The following is an 11,121-nucleotide window of genomic DNA, read 5'->3' as shown; positions in this document are numbered from 1 at the left end:
CATCACAATGCATAAGCCCGGCATATTCACATAGTTTTATACCATGCCCACATAGGGTATGTTGAGCTTAGAGTTAGGTGAAGCCAAAACCTGTTACTATCGAGTGATGTGAGCATGTTCCCGAATAAGGATACACTGAACCTCTGGCCCACATAGCGCATGTCCATTGAGTCTAGAAAGTTGTCCCCGGGTTGCCTCAATTCTTGCTAGGGATTTCACTAGGCTAGCCCGATGCGAATCAATCGTAGCTCATTTTACCCAAAACTAGGGATTATTTCGAAAAACCTTGCGTTTTGTCTAGAGTCATTATTGCAAAGCCATATAATCACTTTCCTTGGATTTACAATCATGGACCCAGGAGGAATGTCCATCTTATGGTTAAGACACCTCACCCAAAGACTAATGCTCTAGTCCAATTTTTTCAAAAATAAATTTCAAAATGTCATTGTTCCTCCTCGAAACCTTGAGCCCTCATTTATTTTCCATCTTTCACGACCATCCTTATGGTCCAAAAAGCGTCTGAGCTCTGCTCGAATATACTTGTCTTCTCAAGAAAGATTAGACTTTGTTCTAAACCATCATTATGGTCAAAATATGTTGGAACTCTGTCTGACAATCATTGCAAACAGAGTTAGATCGTTCTCCAAGCCATAATCAAATTCATTCAGGAGTGTTTTCCCCATATCAATTAAAGTCACGGACCGCAGGGGCAGACCTCGCTCTCAACCCCTCACATGTCTAGGTTTTGTCAAAAATTTGTAAAAATAGTAAAAATTTGAAAATACAAAAACCAAATGTTTTACTGTGTTTTGGTTCCCTGTCTCTTGTGTAGGTAGATCATGGACCTGGGTATGCTAACTGATTGGATCCATAACTTCTATTCTGTCGAGAGCCTTGAGTTCAACTAGTGGTTTACTAGTCCAACTGAGCAATTCTTCCCGTTCCTACCTTCCATCGTGATCGATTGAAACCTCCTCAGGGCAGCTGCTCAGTTTTGGGATAAGCATAATAATGTCTTCCGGTTCAGTTTGTAAGAGATATGTCCCACATACAAGGAATTCCGCACCTAGCTCGGAGTACCATGCGAAGGTCCTACGGTCAGACCCATCATCAGGCCGGGCTACATACGAAGAGTCAAATGACTATTCTGTTTACGATACCAGGACCATTCAACATTCCTTATTCCGTGTGGCATCCTGACGAATCGACTCATGAGTACTTTCTCCCCTCTGCAAGATATAGTGGATGTCTCCTATCAGATGGTCCGACATAGATCCATTATGTTTTGCATATACACCAAGTACCTAACAAGGCAAGGTTCTGATGAAGCCTCTTTCGGCATTCTCAGCATACTAGATCAGATCCCCGATGGGTCCAACCCCGTTCCCATCATCTTAGCAGAGACTCTGAACGGATTGAATAAGGTCCGTGATAACCCCAGTCATTATTTCGTAGGATGTCTAGTTCTACTCTACATGTGGCTTTGTTTGAAACTTTATATTGCCACCCCGAGTTCCCGGATAGATATCTCCATCTAAAACTACCACGCTTGGCGTCATTTCAAACACCTCGAGATTGTACCCGAATGGGTGTTATGGTTGACTAGTCTTAAATCCGATAACATCTTTTGGAGGTTGCATGGCTACGGCTCTGCTGTTTTGTCGACACCCGGGGCCAGTTATGTCCAACTTCTTGGTTTAGAGAACACCTCGTTGTACGTTCCAAGGAGCATCATGCGCCAGTACAGCGCCAAGCAGGAGGTTATCAAACCGACAAGTCGTTTCTTTTCACCCCAAAGAGTTTTCTAATAAAGTAGCCAAAACTATCTCTTCCAAGTGGAAGAGGAGGAAAGTCGTTCCACTACTCGAGATGGCCATAGCGGTGGAAATGAAGTAGCAACCGACTACTAACCGCTACTCGAAATGGATGTCCTTCAGAGGACAAACAACCTCGATCCTTGAACTAGTCCTCGCAGGAGACCGGGGACACCGTTTTCTTCCTTTACCGCTTTATCATGTTTTGTTTTCAGCCAACTACAGTGTTAGTAGGGTCGTATAACCCTCAGGCAGAATCGCTATGCGCAGCGAAATAAAATTGCATAATATAAAAATTATACTTCAATTTTGCCTTTAGCCCAGGATTTCTAGGAACTAGATTATATTTTGGTGATAAAATAAATAGATAAAATCATGCATTTGAAGAAGTTACCACGAAGAAGATCATCTGCTTGACCTACTCCCCGAATTGCCACGAATGAACTTTTCGCCGCGGACACCGCAAGTTGATCCAATGGGATCCTTTCGATCTTCACAGAAAGAATAAAATAATATTTATTCTATATCAAGAACTGATCTAAATCAACCCTTATTTTGAATTGGGAATCTAAGATATTGATGGAGCTTTTGATCTCAAGTTATGTCTTTCAATGGAAGCTAGTTTTTGAACTTGAGAAGAAAAACGAGAGAGAGAGAGAGAGAGAGAGAGAGAGTTGGACGTTTTCTACTATTGTGGGGAGAGGAAAGAAAATTTGACTCTTCAAAATCTTGTTAGACGTTGCAATCTATGTAGGTATTTTATAGATTTCTATTTCTTGAATTTTAGATACTAAAATCTCTCACCTTCGATTTTATCTAAAATAGAAAATAAGTTTTATAAAAATAAACTTTTACAATGCTTAAATGTCCAACAAGAGTTGGACGTTTTCTTCCCCTTAGTGGAACGTGGGATATAGAGTCCCATATATGGTAGACTCTATATTCTTTCCTCCAAAAATCTCTCTCTCTCTCTCTCTCTCTCGTTTGTTCTATCTTAAAACTAATTAGTTTCCTTTTCCAAATAGATTTTCTCATATTAATAAATATATATTAACATGGGAGTTATTTCAATAATTTTAGAAACCTTTATGGGACGTTTCTCAAAGTATCCCACTAAAGAAAATTCGTCCCATGTGGGACCCACATATAAAACTCCTTTTATATGAAATCTTATAGAAATATTAAAATAATATTTTCTCAATATTGGACGAAAGTCCACATGTTTCAAGGCACCTCTAACAATCTCCCACTTGCCCTTAACATGTAATTTGTCCAATATAGTTAAATCCAAAATTTAAATCTTTTAAGTAATTCCCATCTAATGGGAATAAAGCTCCATCCTATAATACCCCTTTCGGTTAACACTTAACCAATTTGGTATTCAAATATGTCATATAGTGTACATACACTATGATATCTATTCCCTTTGTATTAAAACAAGTTTATCTGTGCAATCAAATAAATGCAGGACCATATCTAATAGATACGATTGGTCACTCGAGTTGTGAGTTGGATCGTTGCAGGGATTCAACGGTCGATCCTGCAGAACCCAATAAAGGGTCCCACTGCGATCTTTTTTCGTAGTTCAAAAACCACAATCTCATCGAGTCAGTGGTCTCCATCGAGACATAACCCTGAAGATGATCATCAAATCATCTTACCCCTAATCACATCCAATATGTGCAAGTCCTTTATCCGTTCTCCATCTACTGATTTGAGTCCTACGGCAGGTGGACATACACTATCCCCTGGGCCCAATAAAGGGTCCCACTGCGATCTTTTTTCGTAGTTCGAAAACCCCAATCGCATCGAGTCAGTGGCCTCCATCGAGACATAACCCTGAAGATGATCATCAAATCATCTTACCCCTAATCACATCCAATATGTGCAAGTCCTTTATCCGTTCTCCATCTACTGATTTGAGTCCTACGGCGGGTGGACATACACTATCCCCTGGGCCCACTCTAGGTATACCTTTCAGTCAAGCGGCTTAGGCCCGCAAATGCATTTGCTAAAACCATTCAAAATATTTTCATAAAAACATTTGATAAAACATCTATCAAATCGACCTGGCCAGGTATTTTATAGGCTTACTGCTCTGACCAAAACGGTAGATGGTACCCTCATGTATATGAGGCGGAGAATTCCTTGTCGGGTATCACTATTAGTCTCATAGGTTTGTCAACAATTCCAGTACCACCCTCAAATGATTCCTAAGAGAACTATTGTAAGATGGACCAAGATAACGGGACGGGCCTATAGACCAATAAGATCCCTCAAGTCAAAGGACATGTAAAGGGTCCTGTCTGGTGGAATAGCCGTACTATCTCCTGTCCACAGGCTATTCCAATGAGATCCATTTCAAAGCGCGATCCCAATCGTCGCTCCCACTCTTCTTGCTTAGGGTCTACTACCCAAGTGACTGAGATAAGTCACCCCACGACACGTGCATGTCAGCAAGACCGGTGCTGGTTGTGTACAGGAAGAGATGTCCAATCTCCACCCCAACCAGGAACTTTTAAAGTTTGCAAAGAATCAGAATTTCATATCTCCCTACTCCCTAGGATCTGTGAATCCTTGAGCATGGTATTCCTACTTTGCTACCTAAGGACTAATATGTGTAAAACAAGCACATCTCACATATTAACAAAATAGCACCCATAGATGTCATGAAATAATTCTTTATTAATAAAAATGCAAGGTACACTAGAATTTGAAGTAATCTCCCGTTGACTTTAGATCCAGTCGTGCATATATCTAAGACCCATTCCCTCTACATGCTTGTCAAACACCTTTTGACTAAGGGACTTTGTGAAAGGGTCTGCCACGTTATCTGCTGAAGCCACCTTTGCTATGGCAACATCTCCTCTGTCAATGATCTCCCATATCACATGATACTTCCGAAGGACGTGCTTGGACTTCTGATGAGACCTTGGTTCATTTGCTTGAGCAATAGCCCCGTTGTTATCACAATACAACGTAATTGGTCTCTCAACAGAGGGAATGACGCCAAGGCCCTCCAAAAACTTCCTCAGCCGATTGCCTCTTTCGCCGCTTCACTGGCAGTGATATATTATGCTTCAGTGGTAGAATCTGTTGTGGTGTCTTGTTTACAACTCCTCCAAGATATCATTCCACTAGCCAAAGTAAAAACAAAGCCTGAAGAAGACTTCATGTCATCAACGTCAGACTGAAAATCAGCATCGGTAAAGCCAGAAACAACTAACTCGTCTGCCCCATAAACCAAACAATAATGTTTGGTTCTCCTAAGATATTTAAAAATATGTTTAACCGCTGTCCAATGCTCAGGACCTGGGTCTGACTGATATTTGCTAACCACACTTATAGAATGATAGATATCTGGCCTTGTACATAACATGGCGTACATAATACTTCCCACAGCCGAAGCATAGGGAACTTTATTCATCATTTGCTTCTCCTCGGATGTCTTTGGAGACATCTTCTTGGATAACCTTATTCCATGCCTGAAAGGGATTAATCCCTTCTTAGAATTTGTCATATTAAACTTTTCCAATATCTTATCAACATAAGCCTCCTGTGATAGCCCAAGCTTTCTACTTTTACGGTCCCTAAACAATTTAAGTCCTAAAATATAAGAAGCTTCACCCAAATCATTCATTGCAAATGTATAGGAAAGCCACAACTTTGTGTTAGATAACATTCCTACATCATTCCCAATTAGTAGAATGTCATCTACGTATAGAACCAAAAATGTTACGGCACTCCCATTGACCTTCTTGTATATACAAGCCTCATCAATATTTTGAGAGAAGCCAAACTCTTTGACCGCTTGATCAAAATAATAATTCCAACTGCGAGATGCTTGCTTTAATCCATAAATAGATCTCTGCAACTTGCACACTTTCTTATTATCCTCTCTAGCAACCTCAAAACCCTCTGGCTTGACCATATAAATATCTTCCTGAATGTTTCCATTCAAGAAGGCAATTTTGACGTCCATCTGCCAGATCTCATAATCATAATGTGCAGCGATAGCTAACAAAATCCTGATGGACTTTAACATAGCTACAGGCGAGAAGGTTTCCTCATAATCAATTCCAGCCTTTTGAGTATAACCCTTTGCCACAAGCCGTGCCTTATAGGTCTCCACCTTTCATCATGGCCTTTCTTCCTCTTGAAGATCCATTTGCATCCAATGGGTTTAATACCCTCTGATGGGTCAACTAGAGTTCAGACCTTGTTGGAATACATAGAGTCCATTTCAGATTTCATATCATCCAACAATTTGCTCGCATCAATGTCTGACATCGCCTCTCTATAGTTAAGGGGATCCGTTTCTTCTATGTTTGGATTAATTTCCTCACCCAGATAGAGATATCTGCGGGGTCTTCTGATCTCCCTAATACTATGTTGAAGTGACGGAGTAGGCTCATTAGATTCTTGCTCAGTTTCCTCATATCTCTCTATTGGATTATCAGATTGCTCTTCTAAGGCATTCCTCTCCATCTCTTCTGCATCTTGGAAAAACTCTTCTTCCAAGAATGTGGCATTCCGGCTTACAACACAAATTTGCCCGCCAGGGTTATAAAACCAATAACCCTTTATTTTCTTAGGATATCCAACAAAGAGACACCTTTCAGTTCGAGTCTCTAACTTGTCAGCACTTATCTTTTTAACATGGGTAGGAAAACCCCATATCCTCATGTGATTCAATGAGGGTTTTCTACCCATCCATAATTCATATGGAGTCATTGGTACTGACTTAGTTGGGACTCGATTAAGGATATAGAGCGTTGTTTCTAAGGCATACCCCCAAAGAAACAGCGGTGCCTTGGCAAAACTCATCATGGATGGAACCATGTCTAACAAAGTTCGACGATTCCTTCTTTCTGACACACAATTCAACTCGGGTGTGGCAGGTGGAGTCCATTGAGACGTTATTCCATGTTCTCTCAAGTAGTCCTTAAAGTCATCCAAGAGATACTCTCCTCTCCTATCAGAGCGAAGAGTCTTGATTTTCTTATTTAACTGGTTTTCTACTTCATTCTTGAACTTCTTGAACTTTTCAAGGGTCTCAGACTTACGTCGCATTAGATACAGATATCCGTACCTTGAATGGTCATCTGTGAAAGTCATAAAGTAGACAAACCCTCCTCTCGCAGGATGAGCAAGAGGTCCACAAACATCCATATGTATTAACTCCAACACACTTTTGCTTCTTCCACTCTCACCTTTAAAAGGAATTTTGGTCATTTTGCCCTGTTGACACGATTCACAAGTTGAAAAGGGTTTCACTTGAATAGAATCCAATGGACCATCTTTCGCTAACCTCGTGATCCGCTCTACACCAATATGACCTAATTGAAGATGCCAAAGTTGAGTTGGAATTACTGTGTCCCTTGCCCTTTTGAGGTTAGGAACATCAACACTTGGAACGCTCTCAATGTTACTCACATTTGGCGTTAATTAAATACAAACCATCTACTAATGCACCTTCCACAATAATAGAATTTTCCTTTTTAATAAAAACTGAACTTTTATTAAAATCCACTAAATATCCATCTGAAATAAGTTTAGAAACAGAAATCAAATTCCTTCTTATAGAAGGCACATAAAGACAATCGTTTAATAGTAAGTATCCCCTAGAAAATGCCAAATAGTAATCACCCACAGACTGAACTGCAACAATTGCATCAGTTCCAACCTGTAGGTTGAGTTCGCCATCAGTCAGCCTTCTGCTTATCCTTAGCCCCTGCAAAATATTGCAGATGTGTGAGGTCGCACCAATATCTACACACCAGGAAAAAGTAAGACCAATCATATTGGTTTCAGCAACAAAAACTTGCGACATACCTTGAGAAGGCTTGTCACCCTGCTTCCTAGCTAAGTAGCTCCTGCAGTTCCGCTTCCAATGTCCAGGCTTGCCACAATGGAAGCATGTATCGTTGCTTTTGGTTGACTTTTTCTTGAAAGTTTTCTTATTCTTAACCACTGGAGCCTTTTTCTTAGAGGCTTGGCATTTTCTCCTTCTTTTCCCCTTACCTTTCGGTTTGGAGACTGAAGGTACATTATCCTCAGCTAAGAAGACACTCTTCTTATTTACCTTCTTCAGATCTTCAGTTGACTAGAGTTGGTTTAATAGCTCAGTCAATGTCATTGTTAACTTGTTCATATGATAGGTCATCACAAACTCGTTGAATGACCCTGGTAGGGAAGCAAGAACAATGTTTATCTGCATTTCTGCATCCATGATGGCCCCCAAGATGTCGAGTTCATTAAGGAAACATATCATCTTTAACATATGGTCCCTGACCGGGGTTCCCCCTACCATCTTAGTGGATACAAGGCCTTTTATCGCAATCAGTCTAGCTGTGTGATTCTACTCTCCAAATAATTCTTTAAGATTAAGCATTATTTCTGTGGCTGTAGCCATTCCAACATGTTGTTGTTGCAGCACATTGGACATGGAGCCAAGGATATAACACTTAGCCATTTCATTATCATCAGTCCATTCTGCCTCCTGTCCCTTTCTGCCTATGGGTGTAGACACCCCATTTTGACCGGACCCTAAAGATCAAATAAAGACCCGATGTCGAATAAAATCCTGAAACCGAATCTCAAAATTTCCGAAAAATACCCATTTCTAGATATTTTTGAAATCTTTTGAAACCTTGGGTGATCTCTGAACCCCATTGACATCCTCTGTTCAATTTCCCTAACATTCTATTTCATTTTTACAAAAATTTGAAAGAGTTACAAAATACCTGCGAGTTTTGGTATTAGCACTCTCCCATTTGTACCATTAGGCTCCAAATAGCATTTTCACTAACCCATCTTGTCTTTCAGTGTTTATCAAAGGTCACTACATTTCCGTAGAAACCCTCGCAAGCCTCTAAGAACCGAGTAGACAAGTTGAGCTAGGGAAATTATCAAAACATGGTTGTACCAATATGGTTCCTCTTCATCAAGCAAGTGTTGGGTGAAATAAAAAGTAGGGTGGTTTCCCTAGAAAAAATAAGAGCAATCGAATACATCATTTTCCTTAGGGTCCCCTCTCTACCCAGACCCCACCTTATAGAGTAAAAAGAGAGTGAGTAATACAGTAGTAGGGGCTGTCCAGGGCAAGGATAAGGGGTGCAAATTTATCATTTCCCTTTACATGAGATGGGGGTTACCCATGACGGAAAAAGGGGGTCAAATATATCATTTCCCTTTGGGTCTGTTTTGCCCAGCCGCTCGCCTTGTGTAAAAGAGTAGTCATAAATTCATTAGTGGGGTTGCTGTCCAAAGGAGGAATGGGGGGTGTGAAGTTATCATTTCCCTTTAACTAAGCCACTCGATTAGGGTTTTGGGGGAGGTATCTTCATCAGCAAGAAAAGAAGAGAGGCAGAGAGCAAGGAAATGTTAGGGATTTGCAGCTTTCTCGGCCTATATCGCCTCCACCACTTCCAAAGTTCAAACCCTATCTCTTCTCCTTCATCCAACCACCATCAAACCCATTTTTGATTTTTTTCCATTTGCAGCCGCCACCCTCTCCACTGATTCCAGCAAGCTTGCCGGAATCTGACCAAGCCAACCCTACCCGAAATCCGGCCAAGCCCATCCTCCCCAAGCCATCATACCTTCACAGCCACTAAGACCCTTGAATCACCTCCATTTACCCCATCACCACTTTCGACCATCCAGATCAACCGCCATCTTCGCCGCCCACTTCGTCTTCTCCAACCATTCCCTCCTACAAATCTCCATTAATTCCAACCCCATTTCAGGCCCCATTTCTGCAACTCAATTATCATCTTCAACCCACTTCCATGTTCCGACCACCTACTTCTACATCTCCTCGTTTATCACCATCCCCACCATCTTCAACCTCTAACCACCTCCATTAACATCACCTCCACCTCTACTTCCATCTATTTTGTAGCTATCACACCCACTTCTTTTCTACATCACGCCCAATCATCATCTTCGTTGTTTCGGATAGCCACCATCATCACCTTGTTCTTCTATCCCAGATCTACTTCTCTCATTTCTCTCTAGATCTGAAAATTTGGGAGAGCTTTCATTTAGGGTTTGTAAAATGTGCAAGGGAAGAGGAAGAAGATAAAGGAGAATAGAATTTCTAGTGATTTGCAAAGAGGGTTTCAATAGAAAGCTGAAGAAGAAGAAGAAGATCTGGCCGTCCTCGAGGGTCATCTCCGGCCACCCCAATTTCTAACCCATCAACCTACACCGCCACCTTCTTTGGGTCTTCGATCGTGACTCGTCGACAACCTTTTCCGGTGACTCAAAACTCCTTTCCAGTTTCTATCTCAATTGCAGTCACCAGTACCTGTCAGTCACAATCCTTATCTCATTGAAGTTATTTCAAGTTGAGTTGCAGAGGAAAAATATTGAAGAAGAAAACGGGAGTCGTTACTCCGTCCATACACACACACTTCGGCTACCCCAACATGCTTTAATCCAACACTTTGTTTACGATTCAGTGGTGATGGTGTTGTTCTACATTTTCGCACCGATGTGAGTGATTTTAATTCACCAGTTACTTCATGCTTCATCAATATGCAAATTATGTTATACCATGATCAGAACAGGGAAGTGTAAATAGTAGTGGTCATTGATCAAATTCATTTGTCCCTTGCATTTCTTTGAATAATTTGAGGAGGGATATATGTCCCCATTAGCTATCATCCTTAATCATAACTCCATTCTAATAAGTCATTTGGTATAGTAGGAGGAGTTTAAGCTAAGAAATCTAGCTTCATATTGTGGGACCCGATCCCGCGAGAGGGGTGGAGCGCGAGCCGCCACGCCTTCTCCCTTGGTCTCTCGTACCCACGCGATTGGCCTGTGCATTTTTATTATTGATTTTAATTCATCTTTTATGTGAACTTGGGATCACTAAGGCAATCCGAATTCCACACAAAAGAGAATGACAGAGTCGCCACCTAGATGTGGGATCTAGGACCCATAATTAACCAGAAATCTAGACTCGTTACCTGGTTACAAGAATGGAAGGTATGGGGAGTTATCCACCACATGCACCATTCCTGCCCGATAATGGGTCTTCAATTCCAAAAGTTAACTCTTTTAAATTTATTTTAAATGGCTCATTTAACTCTATGTTAGTGTACTAACTACGTGACATGCATCCCATGATCTAATTTCAATGAAGATCCTAAATGTGTATCTTGATTTCTTAATTTGTTTGAATTCAATCTAAGTGAAAGTTCTCCAAAAATTCTAATTTCATGGAAGGTCCTAAATGATTTAATTAAAATTTACAAGAAAATTAATATACAAAACCCCACAATTTGTTGTGGAG

The sequence above is a fragment of the Tasmannia lanceolata genome, unplaced genomic scaffold (genome assembly GCF_043159265.1).
Source record: "Tasmannia lanceolata isolate RefF3 unplaced genomic scaffold, GAP_Taslan_0.1 ptg000003l, whole genome shotgun sequence".
Taxonomy (NCBI): Eukaryota; Viridiplantae; Streptophyta; class Magnoliopsida; order Canellales; family Winteraceae; genus Tasmannia; species Tasmannia lanceolata.
This window is presented reverse-complemented; position numbering follows the sequence as displayed.